The sequence below is a fragment of the Rhinatrema bivittatum genome, chromosome 6 (genome assembly GCF_901001135.1).
Source record: "Rhinatrema bivittatum chromosome 6, aRhiBiv1.1, whole genome shotgun sequence".
In the NCBI taxonomy this organism is placed as follows: domain Eukaryota; kingdom Metazoa; phylum Chordata; class Amphibia; order Gymnophiona; family Rhinatrematidae; genus Rhinatrema; species Rhinatrema bivittatum.
In genome coordinates this window covers 213531124-213559065 of record NC_042620.1, presented here as the reverse complement: position 1 = coordinate 213559065, position 27942 = coordinate 213531124, and the positions used below count along the sequence as shown (strand labels likewise).

Here is a 27942-nt window from a genome sequence, read left to right as displayed (position 1 = left end):
CCAGCTCACACAGTCTCACTGCTTTTCATCCTGTACTAGAGAAAGACATTAGATACCCTTCTCTCAAACCTCAAAGCTACAAAATACCACAGAGATCCCTGCCTCTCCTGGTTAATCAAGAAGGCCGATCTAAGTTATTCTACTGCCTCCTGCACATATACGTATCGCAAACGTAAGTTGGCTTATTTGTCAAGCTTTGCTCACTGATCATTGAAATACTGTAGGAAATTGTTCCTGTAAGAGCTTGGGGGGGGGGGGGGGGGGGGGGGGGACATGCCTAAGTAATTATCTTACAATATTAAAACACTAAAACAGTAGCTAAATGCTTTCATTACTCTTCTACTTCGCAGTGCCTAATTTCTTTATTGCTCTACCTCATGGTTCCTTACTCTAATATACGTCTCTGACGTATTTCCTATGATATATTTGTTTTGGAGTCCTTATGATGTATTACTGTGCATTAATTTATTTGAGATATTGAGAATATAAATTTTGACCTGCTGTTACACACTTTAAGTTTTCCTATTGGAAAACCGTGAAATAAACGATGACGATGAGGCCATCATATTTCTCAGCTTTGCAGACTGATTTCTTGCAGAACAGACAGCTGTAATCATTAATTTCCCTTGCTGTAGAAAACTTGTATCCTACAATACATGAATTCAGAGGAAATATGTTCCCAGATTGCCAGATAAGTCCACAGATATTACTTAAAATCTTTGAATCTTGGCATTAACATTTAATACTAAAAAAATGCAGTTGTGCTTTTAGGATGCAAAAACCCAAGGAAGAGGTACAGTACAGAAATAACATTCTTCTAAGCATGAAGAAAGAGTAGCATCTGGGAGTGTAAGAATCTATTGCCAAGTGCTCCTCCAACCTGCAGGTGGCACTGTGGGCTGCCTGGACTATGTGACCTATTTTTCCTAATTCAGTGCTCCCCACTTCCCACTGGCAGCTATTTTGGTTCCTTTATACATTTGTATTTGTACTGAGGCATTTTCACCAGTCAGTTGACAGAGCTTAGTCCTACGTTCTGGTCCTCGTAATCTGGCTCCATTTCTGCATGTGGAAGACTATTGCACTTTCGAATTCTACTTTCTGTGCTCCTGCTTGTTCTGCTTCTTGAGTTCCTGGATTCCTGGCTTGTTCTTGCCCCCTGCCCTACTCCAGGTCTCATGCTGCCTGTTTGTGCCAGGGTCTAACCCCGTTTTTCATGCCTCGCTGGCCACGAGCACTGGAGGGCTCAAGCCGAAGGAAGGTGGCTGACCTAGGCAGAAGTCTCTGTAATGATGGTCATATGGATTTGACTCTCCTAGCACTTGGACGCTCATTTCTGGGGCAATTAGCAAGTGAGCACATTTAGCAAGTTAGCAAGTAGCATATTTAAGACTAATTGGAGAAAATTCTTTTTCACTCAACGCACAATAAAGCTCTGGAATTTGTTGCCAGAGGATGTGGTTAGTGCAGTTAGTGTAGCTGGGTTCAAAAATGGTTTGGATAAGTTCTTGGAGGAGAAGTCCATTAATGGCTATTAATCAATTATACTTAGGGAATAGCCACTGCTATTAATTGCATCAGGAGCATGGGATCTTCTAGGTGTTTGGGTAATTGCCAGGTTCTTGTGGCCTGGTTTGGCCTCTGTTGGAAACAGGATGCTGGGCTTGATGGACCCTTGGTCTGACCCAGCATGGCAATTTCTTATGTTCTTATGTTCTTAATTCAGAGATGACAACCATCACAGGGGGTGATAGTATCTGATAATCTTAAGATGGCCAAGCAGATGGATAAGGGACTGCAAAAGTGAGAAAGATGCTTAGGTGCATAGGAAGAGAATGGTCAGCAGAAAAAGGGACATATTGCCCCTGTATAAGTCCCTGGTGAGACCTCATTTGGAATTCTGTGTACAGTTCTGGAGGCTGCACATTCAAAAGGATATAAACCAAATGGAGTCAGTCCAGAATGTGGCTACTAAAATGATAGGTGGTCTTTGTTCTAAAGCATATGGGTTTAGGCTTAAAGATCTAAACATGTATACTCTAGAGGAAGGGAGAGATAAGGGAGAAGTAATAGAGAAGTTTAAATACCTCTAAGGTTTCTATGCACAGGAAGCAGGCCTATTTCAACAGAAAGGAGGTCCTAGAATGAGGAGTAGACTCAGACAGTGTTGATAATGGATCCATTAGGGGTGTGCATCCGTTTTCCACGTATTTGTAATCCGCAACTTATTTTTTGCAATCTGAAAAATACGTGGGGAGGCGAAACGCATCGCAACTCCCCACATATTCAACAGATATCCATTGTATTCGGCCTCCTAAATAAACATTTAAACCCCCCACCCTCCTGACCCCCCCCTCCAAGACTTACCAAAACTCCCTGGTGGTCCAGCGGGGAGTCAGGAAGCCATCCCTGCACTCGTTTGCGGTTTCATAGAAACATAGAAACATAGAAATGACGGCAGAAGAAGACCAAACGGCCCATCCAGTCTGCCCAGCAAGCCTCACACATTTTTTCTCTCATACTTATCTGTTTCTCTTAGCTCTTGGTTCTATTTCCCTTCCACCCCCACCATTAATGTAGAGAGCAGTGATGGAGCTGCATCCAAGTGAAATATCTAGCTAGATTAGTTAGGGGTAGTAGGGGTAGTAACCGCCGCAATAAGCAAGCTACACCCATGCTTATTTGTTTTACCAGACTATGTTATACAGTCTTTATTGGTTGTTTTTCTTCTCCCTCCGTTGAAGCCGGGAGCTATGCTGGATATGCGTGATGTATCACGTGATGTATCACGCTATCCTCGTGATACATCACGTGATGTATCACGAGGATAGCGTGATGTATCAGTTTCCTCACGGCGCCGATAGCCTGTGTCACAGGGGCTGCCGGTGCCATTGGTCAGCCCCTGTCACATGGTCACCGGCGCCATCTTGAGCTCCTACCAAGTGACAGGTAGGCCATGTGGCAGGAGGTCGCTCCGGGACCCTCGTTGGACCCAACCGGAACTTTTGGCCAGCTTGGGGGGGCCTCCTGACCCCCACAAGACTTGCCAAAAGTCCAGCGGGGGTCCGGGAGCGACCTCCTTTCACCCCGTCCGTCCGATCCCAATACTCAAAATGGCGCCGATCGCCGCCATTTTGAGACTCAAAATCGCCGTCCCACCAATACTCAAAATGGCGCCGATCGGCGCCATTTTAAGTATTGGGATCGGACGGACGGCGTGAAGGAGGTCGCTCCCGGACCCCCACTGGACTTTTGGCAAGTCTTGTGGGGGTCAGGAGGCCCCCCCAAGCTGGCCAAAAGTTCCAGTTGGGTCCAATGAGGGTCCCGGAGCGACCTCCTGCCACATGGCCTACCTGTCACTTGGTAGGAGCACAAGATGGCGCCGGTGACCATGTGACAGGGGCTGACCAATGGCACCGGCAGCCCCTGTGACACAGGCTATCGGCGCCGTGAGGAAACCACAAACGAGTGCAGGGATGGCTTCCTGACTCCCCGCTGGACCACCAGGGAGTTTTGGTAAGTCTTGGGGGGGGGGGGTCAGGAGGGTGGGGGGTTGTAGTTAATTTAATAGTAACGTATTTACAGATCGACAACTTATTGAATTCGCCATACGTTTGCATTGAACGGAATTGACCCCCCATGAATACGTATCGCGTACGCAAAGAAAACCTTTTGCCTGCACATCTCTAGGATCCATGGAACAGCCTCCCTATGGAGGTGGCAAAGACAAGACCACTTGATTTCAAGAAAGCATGGAATAAGCACTGAGGGAGTGGTAAGGTTTGTAAAGCTGAATTAGTTGGTGTGGATTGGCAGAATAGATAGGCCATATGGTCTTTTTCTTCGTCATGTTCTATGTTTCTAATCTAATATTTGCTTGATTTTATTAATTCACTAGGGATTTTACTATAATCAGATAACATTTTTTAAAAACTAACAGGGTTTAGCAATGGATTTTAACAAGATAAATCCAGAATGATATCTACATGGTTTGATTTTGCAACAAACAAATCTGCATATCCCTGCTATTGTCTTCCTGGGCCTGCAATTCTATTATGAAATGGTAGAAAGGATACCTGGGATTGATTGCCTAGAATTCAGGTCTACACCAGTATAAAGAGCATTGTGAATGATAATTTACTTAGCTCTAGTAACCTTACTCTGAAAATCTTTCATTCTGAGCTGGAGGACAGGGAGGTTAAGAGACTTGTTCATATACACACACTGAGTGGAAAATAGGAATACTAAGCTCCTATTTGTAAATTCACAATTTTGTTTTAGCCACAGGGCCCCCATCCTACCCACCACCACCAATTTCTTTCAGCAATTCAAGGGTAGATACTGCAATAAACTTTCTGACATTGTGATACATGTGCACAGATGCATGCCAAATGCTGCAGATTGTTTTTAACTTTGTACACATTTTCCAACCTTTCTTATTTTGTGGATAATTAATTTTTCCATTTTTTCAGCGTGGGGAAAGATTTTAGTGATCAGTGCAGAGAAAGAGAAGGAGGAAAGGGGATTGGCATGGGAATGGGATGCCAGGAATGGGGGTGGGAGAGGTGTGGAGAAGAATGAGAAGGAGAGGTGATCTTAAGGATAGGGGAAGGGAAGGAGAATGCATCTCCCGGATGGGGAGGAAAAGGAGAGGGCATCTCAGAGATGAGGGGAGAAAAGTGAGGGAGGAGAAGATCAAAGAAGGGGGAAGAAAGAGGGGAAGAATAGGATAAAAAATGGGAGGGAGGATCGTATTTTGGGGGAGGGGAAGGAGGGAAGAATTGAATGGGTTCCAGGACTGTGGAGGGAAAGGAGATTGAAAGGAAAGGAAGGGTCCCTCTCATGTCTCCAGTCCATCTGGTGCAGATCCCATTTCACACAAACACACACACACACACCACAACACACACACAACAAAAGCCTCCTCACCACTCGCGCCACACACACAGAGAGCAGCTGTCCTCAATCCCCCCGCTCACCCTCTGCATACACATATAGCAGCTGTCTCATTCCCCCCTCTCACCCTCTCTCACACACATATATCATCTGTCCTCAATCCCCCCTCTCACCCTCTCTCACACACATATACATCTGTCCTCATTCCCCCCTCTCACCCTCTCTCACACATAGATCATCGTCCAATCCCCCCTCACCTCTCTCATACACATATATCTCGTCCTAATTTCCCCCTCTCACCCTCTCTCACACACATATATCATCTGTCCTCAATCCCCCCTCTCAACCTCTCTCACACACATATATCATCTGTCCTCAATCCCCCTCTCACACACATATGTATCATCTGTCCTCAATCCCCCCTCTCACCCTCTCTCACACACATATATCATCTGTCCTCAATCCCCCCTCTCACCCTCTCTCACACACATATATCATCTGTCCTCAAACCCCCCTCTCACCCTCTCTCACACACATATATCATCTGTCCTCAATCCCCCCTCTCACCCTCCATCCTTCACCACTGCCAATTTTCACACATCCTTCCCCCAAGGAGTGCTGATTAGCTGGCAAGAGGCAGTAAATAGAAATGCTTTGGGCCACATCTTCCTCCTCTGTTGCCTTTGACCTAACTCACAGTTTGAATTCTATGGAACTATGTACGTAGTGCTATGTGCAGGGCTGATGGAAGCACTAGGCGAGCTAGGCCTGGGCCTAGGGCGATGACAATTAGGGGGTGCGAGCAGCAACAGCAAAGAGGAGTGGAGATTTGAATCCCTGCTCCTCTTTGCCGCCGCCACTCTCGAGAGGTAGAAGTTGGGGCAGCGACTGGGGGGGGGGGAGGGGCAGGGTGGCAGAAGGTGCCTAATCCCCTTGCACTGGCCCTGGCTACATGGTTCAGACCCCAAGTTAGGCCCAAGGCAGCAGAGGGGGAGAACATGTCTCAAAGCACTGCAGGGGTGGGAGGAAAGGAGGCAGGGACTGTGTGCAACCGCTCATGCACTTAGCTTCCTTAACTGCTATCTTCAGGCCCTTGGTCTCCTGCATATACACAGGGGATTGCACAATTCCACAGCATGGGTCAAATTTCACAGCCTTTACTGTGGCTGTGGAATCACAGTAGACCAGGGGCCCTGGCTATAGCCGCTAGCTAATTTTGCAAGATTTTTGCATGACCCTGATGAGTGGTAATTAGTGTTCCTTAGATCCTTACAGCTCGTTTTTCACCTTTCTTAGCAATGACAGCAATTTGGCAGCAGTTGCCTGCCCAGCACTTGGCTGGCTATCCTGCTAGTCTAGCAGCTGCAGATCCAAGATGTACAAGGACTCAGCCTCTGTATCCCCTCCTTTCTTGTTATTTATCCTGTTTCCTCTCTTGCAGCTGGGAAAGTGGATAGACATTTCCCTTCCTTCCTTGCTTCTTAGGAAGGATGTAACATGACTCAGGCTCCAAGGCTGCCGGAGCACCTGGAGACAAGACCCTTAGTTCTGGGAGTGCTGTGCTGTGCTCTCTTTACCTCGACTCTTGAATAATTTTACCTCCAGAATCTAGCACATTATAGTATTTTTGAACACATGCAGACTAAAGTGTAATCCTAGAAAATGTTTAGAGTTTATCCTCTGCCTTGATTTCTTGCTCCTGTTCTGTACAGAGCTACTATCTAATGCCAGGCCTTGAGTAACACTCTCAGCCGGTCCTAGTTTGCTGCCTCTAGTCCAGTGTTCTTCATTGTAAGGCCTGAGAGCCAGTGGCAGCTCCCATGGATTCTAAGTACTGATCCTTGATTCTCTTCCCCCAAAATGCACTCTTCCTCACCCCCACCTTCTCCAGATTGTTGACGGCGCCTGCCTTGGAACAACTCTTCTGTTTTCTTCCCTCACCGCACAATTCTTGATGAGCTTGATCCATGCGGTGCTTAACTCCTGTACTCTTCTCTTCAGATTGTGAGAGCAGCGCAAGGGTTCAGGCAGCCCACAGCTTCTACTCACTGAAAGTCGTGCAGAACCGGAAGGGAACAGCTGTGCCACCGGTGGTGCTGGCAGCAACATGCCTCGGGAGAAGGTAAGGGTCGGGGACAGGACTAACAGACCAGGCGAAGGGTGTGAATTGATGGAAGTTGGCATGTGGGGGAGGGTAGCTGAGTGAAGAGTGTGTGTGTGTGGGAGGGGAAGGGCGGAGGAAGAGAGAGTATGAGGGAGCAAACTTCATTTTAGTTACATAAGGTGCTTGGAGTGCACCTGAGAAGCTGGACTTGCTGCATTATCAGGTCTCAGGGCAGCAGAAAATGTGTCCAGTGATAGTCCTGGTTCTCACACTGAAGGTTTTTTTTTTTTTTGGGGGGGGGGATTTGCCAAAGTGGTCTCTGCTTGAAAAATAGTGAAGAAAATTATTTTTCACTCAAGGCACAATAAAGCTCTGGAATTTGTTGCCAGAGGATGTGATTAGTGCAGTTAGTGTAGCTGTGTTTAAAAAAGGTTTGGATAAGTTCTTGGAGGAGAAGTCCATTACCTGCTATTAATCAAGTTGACTTAGAAAATAGCCACTGCTATTACTGGCATCAGTTGCGTGGGATAGACTTAGTGTTTGGCTACTTGCCAAGTACTTGTAACCTGGATTGGCCACTGTTGGAAACAGGATGCTGGGCTTGATGGACCCTTGGTCTGACCCAGTATGGCAATTTCTTATGTTCTTAGCACTGATCTAGTCACTCTGGGTAGAGAAAAGAAATTAAAATGGATCACTCTTGACTTGTAGTTAAGTAATAGTTTTGTTTATAAACATAAACATATGAAAAGCAAAAAAAAAAAAGCAACTATTTAGCAGGGTACTGGATATTGGGAGAATTCCATGTGCAATCTGGAGATAGCTGTGAAGCTAACAGGAGGTAGAGATTGATATGGCATCTCCTCTATGGAAACAGATGAGGGTGGCCATGGATATTGGGTGAGCAATCTCTGGCCAGTCCACCTTTTACCATTTTTTTTTTCACAAAATATATTTATCTTTATTCTATTCCTTCCTATTTTAACTATCTTCTTGCCTTCTTCACTTTTGCTAGTATTGTTTCCAGCCGTGGACATTAGGCCGTGTAGGCACCTGCCGAGGGGCACTGTATCTCGAGGGGCGTCGTGCTTACAGTTCTGTAACCAGACACACCAGAATGAGGTTGAGAGAAGCTCCTGCTACTCAGCTTCCAGAATGTATGTGTGCCGTGCTCGTCACCCCTGCACCCCAACATGCAACCAATGCTTGAGAAGTGGGCATTGACACAGGATTACTTCCAGGGTGAATCTTGCTGGCTGATACAGCATGCATCCATCTGCTCCTCTAAGGGTGAGCTTTGAAAATTTGGGCCAGCAGAGAATGGAGCAGGTGCAAATGTACACATGCTAAATATGCCCAGAGATTTTAAAATGCAATCCCGTGCATACTGTTCTTCTCTCATCCTAACTCTGCCTCTTTTTTTGCTATGGGAAGGGGGAATTTTCACTGCCTTTTTTTACTCAGGTAAACAGCTGTTCACCTGTGTACAAAGTTTTGAAAATTGCCCTGGTAACACACGATGAGATGAACAGTGGACTCGAGGAAACAGATGTTTTTAAAAAAATAGGGAGTTTGATTATAATGAGAGATGTTGATCTTGTTTTTTAAATTCATACAAACATAAGAAATAAATTGTACTAGGGAACAATAATGGAGAAGAATGCATACTAGGGATGTGCTGTCATTTGAAGCAACAACAGAAAGATCATTTCGTACCTCAGTTTATATCATTTAATAAATGAAGCAACAGAAAAACAAATTACATTTCCATTATCTGTCATTTTATTTATAGCCAGATCTGCCAATTAAACCCACCCTCCCTAAACTTAAAAAGCGCTCACTGGCTTACCATTAACCTCTCCCATCCCCTCAACACCACCTCCTGCATTACCTGAGCCCCAAGGTTGAAAGGGGGCAGAAGCAATCGCCAATCCCTCCTGCCCCACAGGGTGCCGTACTCAAAAATGGCACCCGCTGACCCGGGATAGGAGGCAAGGAGTGAGATGATCAAATTTGCAGATGACACAACATTATTCTAAGGAGTTAAATTACGAGTGGAGACCGGGGAATTCGGCATCAAAATGGCAAATCAAATTTAATGTGGACAAGTGCAAAGTGATGCACATAGAGAAAAAGTATCTTATGTGTTCATGATATTGGATTTCTATAAAAGCCACAGTTATCCAGCATAATTCCTTCACATACAAGGCATTACCACTAGGGATGTGAATCGTTTTCCATATCGTCTTAACGATAGAAATCGTGTGGCAGGGCAAGAAAATCGTCTTAGGCACGATTTTTTAGTTAAAAAATCGTTAAAAATCGTTTTTTCCGATTAGTGCGCACTAACTCGCGTTAGTGCGCACTAACTGGGAGTTAGTGCGCATTAACTGAAAATGATACAATTTGACACTTTTCAGGTCAGTTAAGGTCAGTTTAGGAATGAATATGTATTCCTATTGGCTTCCCTCTTATTTATTCATGTTACCAAGTTTCCTACTGACAGTATATGGGGGATGGGAAATGGAAACAGTTGGTAGCTTGACAAAACAAGTAATGTGATCAGTCAATGTGACTAGAACTTGTGCCCTAACCCTGATACCAGGGGTTTTGTGATCTTCCTGCACACAGTGCCCTATCCCTATTAATACCAGGAGTGTTGTGATCTTCCTGCACACAGTGCCCTATCCCTAATACCAGGGGTGTTGTGATCTTCCTGCACACAGTGCCCTATTCCTGATACTGGGGGTGTTGTGATCTTCCTGCACACAGTGCCCTATTCCTGATACCGGGGGTGTTGTGATCTTCTTGCACACATCCCGGTATCAGGGATAGGGCACTGCATGCAGGAAGATCACAACACTCCTGGTATTAATAGGGATAGGGCACTGCATGCAGGAAGATCACAACACCCCTGGTATCAGGGATAGGGCACTGTGTGCAGGAAGATCACAATACCCGGAGGAGTGAGGGTCAGGCAGCTCCCCCCTGTCTGTGAAGCCAGCCTCTCACTAGTAATGCAGGGAGGGAGCTGTCTCAGACTTCACCATCCTCCCCCCCCCCCCCTTACCCACACCATTCACTAGCTGGGACATGGGGGAAGTCAGGAGTGAGGGTCAGGCAGCTCCCCCCTGTCTGTGAAGCCAGCCTCTCACTAGTAATGCAGGGAGGGAGCTGTCTCAGACTTCACCATCCACCCCCCCCCCTCACCCACACCATTCACTGGCTGGGACATGGGGGAAGTCAGGAGTGAGGGTCAGGCAGCTCCCCCCTGTCTGTGAAGCCAGCCTCTCACTAGTAATGCAGGGAGGGAGCTGTCTCAGACTTCACCATCCTCCCCCCCCCCTCACCCACACACCATTCACTAGCTGGGACATGGGGGAAGTCAGGAGTGAGGGTCAGGCAGCTCCCCCCTGTCTGTGAAGCCAGCCTCTCACTAGTAATGCAGGGAGGGAGCTGTCTCAGACTTCACCATCCTCCCCCCCCCCCTCACCCACACACCATTCACTAGCTGGGACATGGGGGAAGTCAGGAGTGAGGGTCAGGCAGCTCCCCCCTGTCTGCGAAGCCAGCCTCTCACTAGTAATGCAGGGAGGGAGCTGTCTCAGACTTCACCATCCTCCCCCCCCCCCTCACCCACACACCATTCACTAGCTGGGACATGGGGGAAATCAGGAGTGAGGGTCAGGCAGCTCCCCCCTGTCTGTGAAGCCAGCCTCTCACTAGTAATGCAGGGAGGGAGCTGTCTCAGACTTCACCATCCTCCCCCCCCCCCTCACCCACACACCATTCACTAGCTGGGACATGGGGGAAGTCAGGAGTGAGGGTCAGGCAGCTCCCCCCTGTCTGTGAAGCCAGCCTCTCACTAGTAATGCAGGGAGGGAGCTGTCTCAGACTTCACCATCCTCCCCCCCCCCCTCACCCACACACCATTCACTAGCTGGGACATGGGGGAAGTCAGGAGTGAGGGTCAGGCAGCTCCCCCCTGTCTGTGAAGCCAGCCTCTCACTAGTAATGCAGGGAGGGAGCTGTCTCAGACTTCACCATCCTCCCCCCCCCCTCACCCACACACCATTCACTAGCTGGGACATGGGGGAAGTCAGGAGTGAGGGTCAGGCAGCTCCCCCCTGTCTGTGAAGCCAGCCTCTCACTAGTAATGCAGGGAGGGAGCTGTCTCAGACTTCACCATCCCCCCCCCCCCCTCACCCACACACCATTCACTAGCTGGGACATGGGGGAAGTCAGGAGTGAGGGTCAGGCAGTCCCCCCTGTCTGTGAAGCCAGCCTCTCACTAGTAATGCAGGGAGGGAGCTGTCTCAGACTTCACCATCCTCCCCCCCCCCCTCACCCACACACCATTCACTAGCTGGGACATGGGGGAAGTCAGGAGTGAGGGTCAGGCAGCTCCCCCCTGTCTGCGAAGCCAGCCTCTCACTAGTAATGCAGGGAGGGAGCTGTCTCAGACTTCACCATCCTCCCCCCCCCCTCACCCACACACCATTCACTAGCTGGGACATGGGGGAAGTCAGGAGTGAGGGTCAGGCAGCTCCCCCCTGTCTGTGAAGCCAGCCTCTCACTAGTAATGCAGGGAGGGAGCTGTCTCAGACTTCACCATCCTCCCCCCCCCCCCTCACCCACACACCATTCACTAGCTGGGACATGGGGGAAGTCAGGAGTGAGGGTCAGGCAGCTCCCCCCTGTCTGTGAAGCCAGCCTCTCACTAGTAATGCAGGGAGGGAGCTGTCTCAGACTGGTATCAGGGTTAGGGCACTGTGTGCAGGAAGATCACAACACTCCTGGTATTAATAGGGATAGGGCACTGTAAGAGATGACTGTAGTAGATTGAATAAAGATCTGATGTTTCTGCTCTCCTCACACCAAACAAAAACAACACACAAGCAGAGAAGCCCTTCTTACAAAGCTGAGCTAGTGAGTTAAGTAGGAGGAAAAGTAAACATACTGGTGCCAGTGTGGCTACTTAAAAAATACACTTACCAACAATCAATTACATATATTTGAACTGTGTACAGTTCCAGCCAGGACCACCTTTCTAAAATGCACAGTGATTGGCAAATTCAACATGCACTAGCATTTCAGGTGCCTGCTAACAAAATAATAAACAAACAAGTTCTAGTCACGTGAGTGCTGATCATTACATTACTTTTTTTGTCAAGCTTCCAACTGTTTCCATTTCACATCCCCCCAACCATATTGGTAACATCAATAGATAAGAGCACAGCCAGCCAATAGGAATACATACATACATATTCATTCCTAAGTGACCTTTACTGACCTGGGAAGTGTGAACACTTTGTTTCATTTTCTGTTGGTGTTCATTAGTTTCCAGTTCCATTTCCCATCCCCCCAACCATCACCTCAGTGGTAACCTTGGTAACATCAATAGATAAGAGGGCAGCCAGCCAATAGGAACACATATTCATTCCTAACTGACCTTCAGTGACCTGGAAAGTGTTTATTTGTATCATTTTCAGTTAGTGCGCACTAAATCGAGTTAGTGCGCACTAACACGATTTAACGATTTTTAACGATAAATCGTTAGAATTTCTATTGTGTCGTGTTCTATAACGATTTAAGACGATATAAACATTATCGGACGATAATTTTAATCGTTGAAAAACGATTCACATCCCTAATTACCACCCAGGAAACATATGTTGGAATTACTGTGGACGAAATGTTAAAATCTTTAGTTCAGTGTGTTCTCCTGCAGCCAAAAAGTAAATGAACGCTAGAAATTATTCGGAAAGGAATATAATAAAGTCTCTGTGTCGTTCTATGGTGCATACAAACACAGCTTGAGTTTTGGAGTGGAGAGGCTCCCTTACAAAGGAAGGCCTCTTTAGCTTGGAGAAGAGACAACTGAGAGATTTAGCAGATGTTTATAAATGTATTTGTGGTGTGGAACAAGTTAATAGAGATCAGTTATTTAATCTTTCAAATAGGGGACATAAAATGAAAATAAATGATAGTAGATTTAAAACAAATTTTGGGAATTTTTTTTTCACTGAACCTAAGCTATGGAATTTGTTACCAGTGAATGTGGCCAAGACTAGTAGTACAGCTAGGGATTCTTAGGTGTTTATAAATTGTAAATTTAGATGTTAATTTTCCATCTAATTAAAGGTTCTTTGAGACTACAAAAAATCAGTGTTAATCCATGTTTTCGTGGCACAGGTATTATTGCTGGGTACCTATTCCATTTGAATTAAATATATATATTTGTGTGGTAGAGGAATCATTAACATGCATAAGGCACAAAAACAGAGGGGAGGACAAGGCAGGGGAGAAAAGGAATAAATTAATACTACGAGAAGTTGTGTTTTTCTAGTATTTATCCAATAAACATCTTTTTCTTTATTTTGCTGTTAATCAGTTAAACCCTAAATTGTAATGATAATTTATTATTTAATATTCTGCAATACAAAATTCTATCACAACAGTATACATTCAAATATTTTAAATATCTCAATAACATAAATACATAAATCATCATAAAACAATACAACAATATGCACACTATAAAAACTTAAGTTTAAATAAACTAACTATACAGATAAAAATTGACCAAATCAATAAAGGGCAATCAATTACAGGTATTCAGAAGTCATGAGTTTGTTTGAATAGCCAGGTGTTTAATCTTTTCGGAATCTGCGCATTTGATTTTAGATAAAGATCTAATGGGATTTCATTACAGAATATTGGCCCCAAATAGCTGAAAGATTGGTATGTATGTTCAATCTAATCTGCACATGAGCAAGAATCTAGTGAAGCTCAAGGAATGATCTAAGGTATGGCAAATAAGATTTAATGCCAAATAACACAGAACAATGCATTTAGGATGCAAAAGCCCAAAGGAAATGTACAGTATTGGAGGTGAAATTCTAAGCACAAGGAAAGAGCAGGATCTGTGGGTAATTGTATCTGAAGACCTTATGGTTGCCAAACAGATGGATAAAGCAATGGTAAAAGTCAGAAAGATGCTTGGCTGCATAGGGAGAGGAATGGTCAGCAGAAAATGGGAGGTGATATTGCCCCTTTATAGGTCCCTGTTGAGATGTCCCTTTGAATGCTGTGTACTATTCTGGAGATTGCACTTTCACAAGGATATAAACAGGATGGAGTCAGTCCAGAGGATGGCTACTAAAATGGTCAGTGGTCTTCAGTATAAAGCATATGAGGATAGACTTAAAGATCTAAACATGTACACCCTAGATGAAAGGCGAGACAGGGGAGATATGATAGAGACATTCAAATATCTCAAAGGTTTCCATGCACAAGAGGTGAGCCTTTTTCAATGAAAGTAGACTCTAGAACGAGAGGTCATGAGATGAGGTTAGGCTCAGGAGTAATCTTAGGAAATATTTCTTTACAGAGAGGGTGGTGGATGAGCCTCTCAGTTGAAGTGGTGGAGAAAAAAAACCAGTATCTGAATTTAAGAAAACGGGATAAATACAGGGGATCTCTAGGGAAGTGATGAGAATTATAATGCTAAATTAATTGGTTGGATAGACAGACTGGATGAGCCATATGGTCTTTTTCTGCCATCATTTTTCTGTTTCTAATCTTTGTAGGAGATGAAATAACCAAAAGTGCCTGCTGAGATAAACATAACGCTCGAATAGAGCTATAACAGATTATTAAATCGGTTACTAATACTAAATAGGATAACTTCTGTGCAGACATTTAAGAACAATGGTTACAACCTTAATCTTAATTTGTGAAGCTATGAGTAACCAATGTAACTTGTGCAACACTAAAGTCACATGGTCAAATTTTTTAGCACTAAACCGAAACCCTAAGTATAAGGTTTGGACAAGTTTCTAGAGGACAGGTCCAGAAATAATTATTAGATAGACTAGGAAATTTAAATTGTAGCATATTTTTATGCAGATGATGTGCAGTCATGGTTCTTGTGGGGAATTAGATAAAGGAAAATAAAAAGGAGGGGTTGAATCACTGCCTTAGAGATGTTGTAGAATGGCTATTAAAAAATAGATTCAAACTTAATAGCGCCAAAACAGAGATACTTTGGGTTGGATGGGTTATCCATTCTAGCACGGGTGGAGGATATACCCTGCTTCCCTTCTGAGGGATGTGGGAAGCAGGTTGGATTTTGTGGAATCTCTGGAAGGGTAGATTAAACAAGTTAGTAGATGGGCTTTTGATAGGCTTCATATGGTTTGTCAGTTGCATTGTTTTCTGCATCAAGAATGCTTCGCGGAAAGTGCTGAGGACTATTGTAATGCACTTTGTATAGAGCTGCCAACGAAGCAGTTGTATAGGCTTCAGCTTGCGCAAATTATGGTTAACAGGATAGTGTTAAGAAAATCACAGAGGGTCGAGGCTTTGCTACATTTGCATCAGTTTCACTCATTACCAGTGGAATCTAGATTTAAAATTCTAATGCTGACTTTTCAAGCATTGCAAAGAAACGGTCCTTCATATTTGAGAGAACTGATGATATGGTACTACTTTCTACGTTCCTCTGAGGATCAATTATTAGAAATGCCTACACTTAGAATAGTGAAGCGAACTGGGTTTAGAAAAGAGCCTTCTCTTTCATAGCTCCTATGCTGTGGAGCAAGTTGTCCAGAGACATTAAGACAAAACTGAATTATTTACAGGTTAGAAAAAAAGTTAAATCTTGTATGTTACCTTATGGCTAAGTGGGATAATAGGTAGGTGTGGATGTGGAATAGTTCAATGAACTACTGCTATGGGGAGTTAATTTATTAAGCAGAATGCTAGTTGTGGTTAGTAGGGGCAGGTGAGGTGCTCTGATTATATTGGGCTGGAGGCAGATAATGCAAGCATATGGTAGTTCCTTTTAACTGGGAAATAGGATAGGTCATTTTTTAAATTTGCTTCAGAGGAGCTTTGGAAAGGTTAAATAGTTGGGCTGAGCTTGAGGAGGGATGAAATGATGTGATTTGGCAAAACCTTATGATAGTTTGGGGTTGGGAGTCGATGGTTGGCCTTTTAGGGTCGGCCTTAGCCTTGATCATGAAGGACGTTATGAGGGCTAGTGGCTGACTGTTTTAAGATCAGGCATAGTCCCATGCTCTAAAGATAGGCGCCTCAGTTTGTTTTTATGTTTATGCTGAGATGTATTTTTCTGCTTATGCTTTATTATTCTTGATTAGATCATGCATTAATAAAATGCAGCCTACCAGTATAAACAAAGGAAAGGAAGAAAGAGATCAGATGGGATTAAAATGAACTAAAGTGTTTATGTTCATAAAAGGTTTCTCTGCTTTTGTTGTGTGCGCTCTGTGCCGGGGTGACAGCTCCTTGTCGAGGTGTTCGTTCCAATTTATTTAATTTTCGATATCCACAAAGGCAGTTTGATAAAAGGCTGCATTCATCTCTGGCTTTTGCATGGTTCTCCTAGTAATCCTGTTCATCTGCTGCAAATTAGTATCCAAAATCAAAGCATCTGAGCCTGCACAGGGATTTACAATAGGAGAGCAGCTGCAGTATACAGTGCACAACCTCAGAAGTAAACAGGCCAAGTAGGACAAGGATTTGCTAAAATGTTACTTTATGGGTTTCTGAAACTGAGTTTTATTTTGTTTTTTGTATTTTTCGGAGTTTAGACTGTTCTCCTATAATGTCCTTGAACTCCCTGTTTAGAACAGCTTCACAAACTATCTCACACCATATCTCATTGCTCTATACTGACTAGAGGGGACAATTTTCAAACTATCCATGTGCTTACTTTTACTTTGAAACTTGCCATGGGTACGAGGCCTCCACTGGCATTTGCACCTGATTTCTCGGTGGGCACTTCTTTCATCGAAAAGTTTGAAAATGCAGTCAATGCAGCGCATAATTTTCTTCCCCGATGTAAGCATGCCCCAAAAATGCCTCTTCTAAACGTGGCTAAAAATAATGCAAATGCGTCCGCAGTGTGCAGGCTTGGAGCCACATTGAGGGAGGGCCATTTCCAGACAGCCGAGTCACATGCAGAAATTGCTGTTCACCTCTTCTCCGGGAATTTCGACTTTCTTAGAGGAGTCAATTGATATTATTAATAAAAGAGCTACTCTTTTTATATCATTTGTGGCTGAACAAGATAAGGAGAATTTATTCAAAAAATTTTTTTAGATCTAAGGATTTATTATTTTGTGGACATAAACTGCAGATGTTTCCTGATGTGGCTAGATCCACACAAGCTAGAAGAAAGTATTTCTTGTCATTGAAAGCACGTGTGCTTGCAATTGGTGCGACCTTTTTTTTTAAATTCCCCTGTTTATGATGTATTAATTATAGAGGGAAGAGATTTGCATTTTTAGATCCAACACACTTAGAAACTTTCTTGGTTGATAAAAGTCAAGTGGAAATATCAAGTGAGCATGCCCAGTAAAGAAAGCCTACCCCCCCTTCTCTTCATATATTGTTTCATTGTTTTGTTGTATAGAATATAGTAAATTGCCTTTCAGAATTGATGGATATATGGTAATGTTTACTTTAAGTCTCCCCCATTTATGGTATATGTAACAACAGTAGTAATAACGGAATTGTTTGATTTCTATATTGTTTTCTGTGTTGAGATACATATTTTCTTTTTCATGGTGTAAGCTACTAATGAAAAATTTAATAAAGATAAAAAAAAAAAAGAAATTGCTGTTCACCTGCAAAAAATGGCTTTGAAATTTGTCCTCATGGTGTCAGGGCTTCACTTTCAAGAATGGCATCCCCTTCATCCACTCTGTGCAGAACGAGGCACGGATGAAGCCTGAATGTACAAACGCCATTACAGCAGCAGTTTCTGTTTACAAAGGAACAAAAACTGGCCAGAGGGTTGGGTGGAGGGAGGGAGAGCCTGAAATGGATGTGACTGAGTGCCCTTAAAGGTCGCTACATTTGTTAACGTCTCTTTGCTTGTTTAAATTTGCAACAAACCTAAGCGTGGCTTTCCATGCTGATTTGAAAGTGACTGGAAACGTTGACCTTCACATGCTAAAAATGTAAACTGTTCGTACCTCCATTGCTTGTATGAAGCAGGCACAACGTTGAAGAGAGAAACAAAAAGAAAATGTTTACTGTGTTTCCTTCTGCCTCCCCCACTCTCGCTTGCCCATCTTCTGAGAAACAAATTGGTGTAATAGTTCTGAATATGCCGCTCTCGTTCCTGTGGTTAAGTAGTAACAGGACAGCAAAGCAGATGCACGTTGCGCAGCTGTAAAAGACTGACCACAGCCTGTGAGACTGTAAGGGAACACAGAGGCGTGCAGTACACTTTGGCAGGGATAGCAGGGACGTCCTGCAAAGGCAATACTCCCATGCATTACCACTGCCGAACGTCAGAGCTCGCTGCAAGCTGGCTCCAGTATCATGCTGCTCACCTTCTTCTATAATCGGGGCATTTTATTATACTGTCATTCAGTAGAAGACCTTTCAAGGAGCCGGAGTAGTGTCAGGACTTACATATATATAAAATAAAAACCCTGTTCAGCAGTGGGAACATTGCCTGATTCGGTGTGTGAAGCCTCTTGGAAAGGAGTCTCCAAGGTGGTTACATAGAAGCACAAAAGATAGTCAGGGCCATCAAGTCTGCCCCATTTGATTCCTGATGAATTGACATAGAACTCAATTAAGCTCTGGAATTCTCTTCACAATGAGGAATCCTCGGTGCCTCTTCTATGCTTTCAGGAATTCCATGACCTCCACTACATCCACTGTGAGGCCATTCTCTGCATCCACCACTCTTTGGTGAAGACACACTTTCTGATGTTACTGCTGACCTCATATGATGACCTCGTGTTCTAAAGCAGTTTTCCTCTAAAAAAGGTTTGCTTCCTGTGCATTATTTACACCTTTGAGGTATTTGAATGCCTTTATCCTATTGCCCTTGGCTTTTTTCTCCTCTAAGGGGGTACATAGTTAGGATCTTAAGTCTCATCTTGTGGAAACCTTGTTGCAGACCTTACACAATTTTCAGGCCCGGCACGACTGGGTGTGCATACCATGCATTTGCACACCCGGAGAGGCTGCAGGCCACCAGCGGAGCCTAACCAGTCGGCAGCCGAAGAGAGAATACTGGCAAGAGAAGGAGAGGCCCATGTGTGCACACACGCCCATGCACAGCTTCCACTCCCTCCTCCCCCCAAGCAGGAAGATCAGTGGGTTACAGAGGCTTACTAAAGGGTGGGGGGGGGGGGGTGCAAGGGAGCAGACGCATGGGTTCTGTGGCAGCACGAAGTAATGTGCTGGCAGGGTTCCTACTCCTCGCCAGCAAAAGCGATGTCCTGTGGTGCCACCGGCGTTTCCTCCAAGCCGGCAGCAGATGAAGAAGCCTTGCCATGCTGCTGAACTTTCCCCAGAGCCAGCGGCAGATGAAAAGGCCCTGCTCTGCAGTCAGCGGCTGAAGAAGAGGTCCAAAATGTGTGTGGGAGAGCAAGAGGTTGGCCCTGTGCGAGCCATTGCCTGTGTATGAGATGGTGTGTGTGTGTGTGTGTGTCTATGTGTGAGGGTGCCTGTGTGTGTGTGTGTCTATGTGTGAGGGTGCCTGTGTGTGTATATGTATATGAGAGCGTGTGTGTGTGTGACTGTGTAAGAGCTTCTCTGTGTGTCTGAGGGTGTCTGTGTGTGTGTGTGTGTGCATGTGTATGTGTGAGGGTGCATGTATGTGTGTGTGTGAAAACCTATGTGCCTCTGAATGTGTCTGTGTGAGAGCTTGTGTGTTTGTGTAAGTTTTGTGCCTGTGAGAGCCTGTGTGTCACATATAGGCTCTCACAGGCATACACACACACAAACATAATGTATATATGAGGGTGAGGGAGAGGCAGCCTGTGTATGATACAGAGAGGGAGTGTGTGAGAGAATGAATGTGTTATTGTGCATGTGTGCGAGAGAGAAGATAAAATTTGTGCAGCCCTACCTCCCCCAAACCACAAACAATCTCAGGGTGGCTAGAAAGCAGATCCCAGGTATGGAGAGCAGATTTTTAAATCCATATTAGTTTTAATTATTGGGTGTAATTTGATGAATCTGCTCTTTTGAATATTTTTTTGGAGGGGAATAGAACATTTTTAAATTTGATTTTTTATTCATCAGAATTTTGAAATTTTGTTTGGTGTGTGGTAAATTTTTCGATATTCTATTCATTAACTGGTTTGAAATATTTTTTATGAATATGACTTTACTATTATGGTTAATGTTTTATATTTCTTGATTTTATTATTTATGTTTTTTGAAAAATTATAATGTTTCTGTTTTTCCATTGTTGCTCTACATATAGTACTCCTGGGGGAATTCTTTTTTTTTTTTTTTATTTATAATTTATTAATTTTCTCAAAAAACATTTACATGTAATAAGAAAAGGAAAATAGTGTGTTACAAACGTAATACATAATTCCATACACTTCAACCATTAAAAAGAAAAGATAAATTTTTGTAATTAACACATACAGACCCAATAATCATTGGGGAGCCTTTCTTCTAGAATTATTTTAAGGAAATTATAGAAATTACAAGAATTCCATAAACTTGAGAGAAAAATCTATTCCATTATACCAAACTTTAACTCCTAAATAAGGGCTTTAAACCTCTCGGCCACTTTTGTCTTGAAGAAAAGTTTCTAAATGCCCTGGGTCCACGAAAATAAACTTATTCCTTTGATAGGAAATCATACACTTGCATGGATATTTTAGAAAAAAGGTGGCCCCTAGGGCCAAAACCCTCTGTTTCATTAACAGAAATTGTTTCCTTTTGTGCTGGGTTACCCTAGACCATCAGGAAACATTTGCAATGTTTGTCCACAAAAAACATAATTTTTATTAAGGAAATATTTCTGGAGAACCAAGTTCTTATGACTCTCTAATGCAAATACAACTACTAATGTAGATCTTGATTGGATGTTATCCTGGGGGAATTCTGCGCAAAAAAATTTAAAATTCTGTGCACAAAAACTTAAAATTCTGCAAACTTTATATTGGTCAAAATAACACAATTTACATGACAGTCTTTAAGTAATTACATTTTAAATTAATACAGAAAAATGATATTACTTAAAGATGCAGAATTTTAAATATTTTGAGCAGAATTTCCCTGTAAGAATGTCCCTTCCACTCGCTCTCCCTACTACCCTGGCCACTTTGCCTTCTCATGCCCCAACTCCTCCACCTGCCAGTATCTCTCCCCTCCACCTCTAGGCTCAACCCCTTCCACTCTATTGCCAGTCCCAGAGTTTGACCCCGTTCTCAATACTACCCCTCACACAGGCTCCCTCTGTCCCTCCCTCTCTCTCACACATGCTCCCTCTCTCTAATACACATACACAGACCCTCATACAGGCTCCCTCATTCTCTCACACACATACACATTCCTTCATACAGGGCCCTCTTTCTTGCATACACACCCACACAAGCTCCCTTTCTCTCTCTCACATACATCCTCACATAGGCTCTGTCTCACACATTTATTTATTTATTTAAAAAATTTATATACCGTTTTATAAAATGAGTTTTTGTCAAAACGGTTTACATGATTAAATAAAATTATTCAAAGAAATCAAATTAAAATAAGTTAAATATACAAAATTAGTTAATAGCTAAAATTAGCTTAAAGATAAATCAAATTAATTACTCAAAAACAAAATAATAAAAATATGTTGCCTTGACTTACTTATCAGGGGAAGGTAGGGAAGGGGGAGGGGTATGAAAAAATGGAAGTGTAGCTAATAAGAGGGGAATAGGGAAATGGTTAAAAGGGGAAGGAGTGAGATGATCTGATGGATGTGGAAATGAAAATGATGTGAGCAATTAAACTTGTTCTTGAGTGGATGTTTGAAATGCGAGTTGGAACAAATGTGTTTTGAGTAATTTTTTGAAATGAGATGGATTTGATATAGATCGGAGAGGATTTGGAAGTGAGTTCCAAAGGATGGGGCCAGCTACCTTCACCCTTACATACACATAATCCTTTTTTCATACACATGCGCTCCCACTCTCTCACACACATACACACGGTTTCACAATCTCCTCATATCGGCTTCCTCTCTCTGAAACCCACACTCAAGCATCCCCTCCCCCTGCTCTCTTACCTCCCATGCTCTCTCTCACCCTCCCCCCACACCCCTCCCCTCATATATGCTCCCTCTCTCTGAAACCCACACTCAACCATCCCCACCTCTCTTACCTCCCATGCTCTCTCTCACACCCTCCTGATCTCTATCACCCTCCCCTCCCTCACACCCCTCCCCTCTATAGGCCCCCCCCCTTATGAAACCCACACTCAAGCATCTCCCCCTCTTACCTCCCATGCTCTCTCTCACACCCTCCTGCTCTCTCTCCCCCTCCCCTCCCCCTCTCCTCCCTTTCACACACACACACACACACACACACACACAAACACTCTCTCTCTCTCTCTCTCACTGGGGCCTTCCATCTTTACTGCGAGCGGAGCAAACTCCATTCGCGGCACACAGGGGCTTTCCATTTCGTCACGAACGGCAAGCTGGGGCCTTCATTTTCGCCGTAAACGGAGACTGTCCCGCAGCGCATGTGGGACGTGTCCATTCGTGGCATGCCGGGGTCTCCTCTGCTATTTTCTGCGCAGAATTTGGCAGGGGGGGGGAATTATGCGCAAATTCTGCGCTCCACAGGAGGTTGGCTTGTTATGGGTTCCTGTTCAGTTCTTCTCATCATGTTTCTATTTATACTTTCTTATCTCTTTATTCTGTATTTGGTTAGGGTCTCACTGTGTCCTGCATATATGACTGAGGTGAAGTATTTTGCTAGGATGTAATTTCTGTGTAGGGATCTATAGCAGCCTGGTTTCCTAATAAGAATTTTATTGGTGTTCTAGGACCTGGTGTTATATATGCAGTGTTGCCTTTTCATAGATAATGTTGTTAGGGTTGTTTTGGTATGGGAGGTTTACTATATTATAATGGTGATTCCATTTATTCATGGCTTTCTGAGGGCCAAGCCCACATCCAGCACACATTACAAAAAGTCAAATTCCATAGGAGATCCAAAAGTCTTTTTTTGCAGTTTTCTGGTTGGCACCACAGGATTGCCTGTAAATATAATATGCATGTTGTAAGTAATATTTTTGCCTCAGACTGTACAATTTGTTATAAATGCATAATTTAATTATGTGTGTCTGTAAAGGGTATGGGAGTGTGTGTGTGTAGGGGGGGGGGGGGGGGGTGGCGTGAGTGCAAGGCTATAAGGTTTGCCTAGGGTCCCTCATAGCCTTCCCTATCCATGAGTTCTTGGAGGGGGGGGTTGTTAGTTTTTAAAAATATAGCTTGCAGGATGGAGCTGAGCTTTATATGATAGGCCTGGGACAGAGATTCATGAATTTGGGGGGGCAACACAGTAATTCTTTGCACAGAGCAGCAAAAAAATCTAGCACCGACCCTGACAATTTTGATAGCCCTTCTCTGGACCACCTCCACCCTGTCTAAATCCCAGTATGCCTGTCACTAAATGTAATCCCCTAATTTTTCCAGCTATGGAGTAGGAATGAGTTTGCATTTTGGACTCCTCCCCTTGCCAGAAGCCCACCTTTTTGGGGGATAGGCTTTAAGGAGGTATAAAATCCCTTGGAGCATGCTCAGTGCTTTAGCGAGTTAGGCGTAGCTGAAGAGGCCAAGAGAAAGGAGCTAGAGGTCCTCTTCCCTGGATCTCAAGAGAGAGGGCAAGGAGCTGGAGATCACCCCTTGATCTCGGAGCAGAGAGGAGAGCTGTGTTTGAGATTCATCCAAAGTCTCAACTAAGGAGAAGTGTTTGATTTTTGAAGATTTTTTTACTTCTTGGTCTGAAGGGAAGGGTTGTCCCTCTGTCTACCTGAGGATTGAGCTTCGATATCTTTTTGCCCAAGTGAACAGGCAAGCAAGGGTGGCGAGAGAATGAGAGACTTTTGAAAAGAGAATCAAGAGCCTTGATGTTGGATAATGGGATTTACAGTTTAAAGTTTCAGGAAGTTTGGAACCCATTTTTGATATTTTTGTATTGATGATATTTTTTCAACAGATTGGCTGATGCTGGAAGCCGCACTCTAGCTGTCCTGCCCCACTGGCGAGGAGACATTGGCTGAGGATGAAGATGCAAGAAAAGCCTATGTTTTATTTTGGTTATCTGCTGACTCACACTTTTTGAGGTTTTTGCCTGGATCCTGTTCTTTAATTTGCAGGAAAGGATTTATGTTGAGCACCACTTCTGAACTCCTTTTGAATTTTTTTTCCTGCTGATTCCACTGCAAGGGCTGAATGGATGGATATTGGATTGAGCCTTATTTTCTGCCTATTCTATTAAATATGTTTCCTTGCTTGTTTTCTGGATAGCATTGCCCCTTGGTGAGATTTTCTACCTAAGAGTGTGAGCCGTGCGTGAGCCAAAGAGTGATTGCGCCTAGGGCCCTGAGAGAGAAATTGTCCTCCCCACCCAGACTTGGACTCAGCCGCGTGGCTCTCCTAGATATTAGGATAAAGCACCAGACAGGGGACCTACTACACCAATGTCATATCCAAGAATGAAGTTTTGACAAGGCCTGAGATTGGCATAGATGGGCACCAGGTGGAGCAGATGTGAGAAAAGGGGGATGAATTCTTTGCCTTACACACACACACACACACACACGTTTTCACACTCTCATATACAAGCACAATGACTCTTACACATAAATTCATTTTGTCGCCTTTCCTTTCCGTTTCGTCTTCCTCCGCCCAACCCCAGCACACTCCCCATCCACTCCCTAGCCCTTTTCCAGCATACTTCTCACTCAGTGCCTGCAACCCAGCATCCTACCCCCTTCCTTCTCTGAGCCCTGCATTCTCCCCCTCCTGTTCCATTCCTCAGCCCCCAGGACTCCTCCCCTCCCTCCCCTGCCCGCCCTCTCCTCAGCTCAACCCCAGCACTTTCACCCACCCTATCTCTGAAGCTGTGGCCTTTTTCCGGTCCAGAAGTTTAAATATTGCTTTAATGTTTGATCATAGAAGTCTTATTTATGATATCATCCTTTCAAATGTGATTTCATATTACAATGTCTTTAAGTCTTGTGTACTACAATAATACAGTAAAAGTCATTTATTCAACCACTTTTCAAATCATATAGTGAAAAAGAGGGCTTTATTAGAGTTTTGTTCCAGTGCAAATATTGCTCCAGGTTTATCAGTGGATACTGTATATCCCAGTATTCTCAAAGGGGAAAACATAAGTGCAAAACTAACTCATTGATTATACTGAAGGAAAACGGGGGCAACACTTTGGGAAATAACACCTCCAGCAAGCACTACATTGTGCATTGTATAAACAATTAAAAAATAACTTGAAAAGTTCTTTAAAAAGACAAATATTGTTAGAAAAGATTTGCTCTCCATTTTTTGGATCCTACAGTAAAGTACAGTGGAGCTCTGTATACTCTGAATATTTAATTTTGAATGTTTACTGAATAGGTTATACCAGCTTTAGCTTCTTAGAAAGCAGTCATTGTATAGAGAATCCCACCCTTTCTTCTGTTAAATTGGCACTGGAATCAGTCTCTTTTCTCTGACAATCAAAACAATGTTTGGAAATGACTATAATCCCAGTAGAACTATCATGTTTTATCTCCCACCACTTCCATTACGCCCTAGGAAAGTTTCATAGCATTTGGTTGTTTGATTAGAAACAAACCTGCTGGAGAGCTTTTAGCATGACAGATATTGAACTCCAAATCTGTGCTTCCCTGTGCATTGGATTGATTTTCCTTAAACAGCATTTTGAAAGTTTCAGCGATCTTGGAAACAGTCCAGCTGTGCTGTCTTTTGAAGTCATAGTTTAACTCCATTTAGATCCTAGGTGCTTCATTTGCATTTGAGTCCCTTGATGTAATCCTCAAAACCCTCTCCATGTTTGTGTTTCATTTTCAATCCTCCTTGAGCACACTATCATACTCTCTCTCCTTATATATATATATATATATATATATATATATATATATATATATACTGGGGAAGGCAGATATTCAGTGCTACTTAGCCATATAAGCAATTTTCTTGCTAAGTACTTAGCCGGATAGGTGCTGGGCGAGGTGTGGGCATAACAAGTAGGAGTTACTTATCTGGCTAACAGGCATGGTAACTTTCAAACTGGCAGGCGGGTGTACTTTGTCGCGTGTGCACCGGCGTGCGCCCAGATATACGGCTATTTTATAGCTTGCATGTGTATGTGCACGCATGTTATAAAATAGCCTGACCATGCGCACATGTGCGCTGAATTTTAAGTCAGTGTGCCTATGCGCATAAATCTCACTTCTATGATGTAAGTCGGGGAATTTTAAAAGGGGCGCACAGTTTCACCAGTTCATCCAGCAGTTCACCCATTTAACAGCTAGGTCCTCCGAATTCCCCTGGATGAATAGCTGACACCTCCACAAACGCACTACTTTTAAATATTGAAAAGTATTGAATGCTGGATCTTTTCACACATTGTGAACTTGGTATGAAAGTGTACTTATTGCTGGAAGCCAAGCTAATATTGCGAGAGCTTCAACCCAAATAATTATGCTTAGTATCAGCAGCAAAGCTGTGGCGTGCCGTGGAGTATAGTATGCACTTGTGGAGGTGTCAGCAGAATTGCTTGACAAGAATATGCCGTATGCATTACCTGCTTTCTCACTGAGTGGAATCATTCCACTTAAAGTTCTTTCACACAGTAGCCCCTGAGACAGCTCCTTGAAGAGCGAAACTCGACCAGAGTAGGGCAAGATTTAATAAAAGTCCTTTTATATACCGATCCTCTTCTTCGTTTTTATCGCTGCATAGTTATCTTGGATCGGCTTCCACTTTGTTTTTTGGAACATACCCATGGGACTGCAAGCCTCATGCATAATTTAAAAATGGTATCCTGATGCCTTACTTTTTAGTTATAGCTGCTGCTAAAAAAAATTGTTTGTTTATTTCATTGACAATAACTTTATTTAGAATATTTAGCTGTTAAATCCCAAATTCCTGCTTTTTAGAAGATGGGATCATTTCTCAAGCAAACAAAGGAGAATTGCTTAAATACGTTTCTGCCACTCATTTGTACAGTCAAATTATAATGATTTTTCTGTTTGTTTGTTTTTTAATTTTGCATTAGATTTCATGATCCATTGCTCCCGACTTGGAGAAAACTCAGTTTTAAATCAATTAATTATGTTGCAGTTGAGCACAAAACAAATCAAAAAAAGTAAAGAATTTCACTTTCCATCCTTGCCCATGTGACATTAAAAAAAAGTTTGAACTTTCATCAACATAAATATTAATAAAAATTGGTAAAATGCCACTGATTAACTGAAACATGATGCTTATAGCGAGCATTACAGTTTCACAAAACGTTTCTATATCAACTGTGTTGTGTATGTATTAAAATAAAAAAAAATAACATTTTAGAAAATACTGACAATCTATTTTGATTGCACTCTTGTTAACTTTTTTCCAGTCATAAAATAGGTGCTGGTTATCACCAAAACAGATGGAAGGTCTCCTGGATATAATGCACCATGTGTCACTGAAGACCAATAGCCACACTTATTAAAGATTTTACTCTGATGCAAAACCTGTCCCAGATTTAGCAACAAAAACCTCCTGTTTCTCTCTACTAATTGCTGTTCTTTTCTACCCATCTAACTGCCAGAGCCTCATGATGTGGATTTTCAGTATTACGGGGTTATTTTCTAAAGGCTTATCACATGCAATACGGCCGCATCATGTGCGATAAGCCTCTATCACATGCAAATTTGAGTCGGGGCGGGGGGGGCGGGAGGAGTCGGCGGTGTCTTTGCTGCCGAGATTAACATTACCAACGTTATCGTCGGCAGTAGCACGCCGAATAGCTCCACCTTTCATGGTGGTGCTATTCGGTGCGAAAGCCGGCAGCGAAGACACCGCGGTGGTGCGAAGGCTGCTGGCTTTCGCAGGCCCGCCCCCCCCTGTTTTCACTGGATTC

The 27942-nt window shown here is 43.5% G+C and overlaps 1 long non-coding RNA gene across 1 annotated transcript; it reads left to right on the top strand.

Moving 5' to 3' along the window:
- The first annotated feature begins 5 nt into the window (after positions 1-5).
- LOC115093982 lies at positions 6-27415 on the top strand. Its single transcript, XR_003857459.1, has 3 exons — positions 6-172; positions 6898-7018; positions 24007-27415. It is a non-coding gene; the product is annotated as an uncharacterized LOC115093982 (long non-coding RNA).
- The last annotated feature ends 527 nt before the right edge of the window (positions 27416-27942 follow it).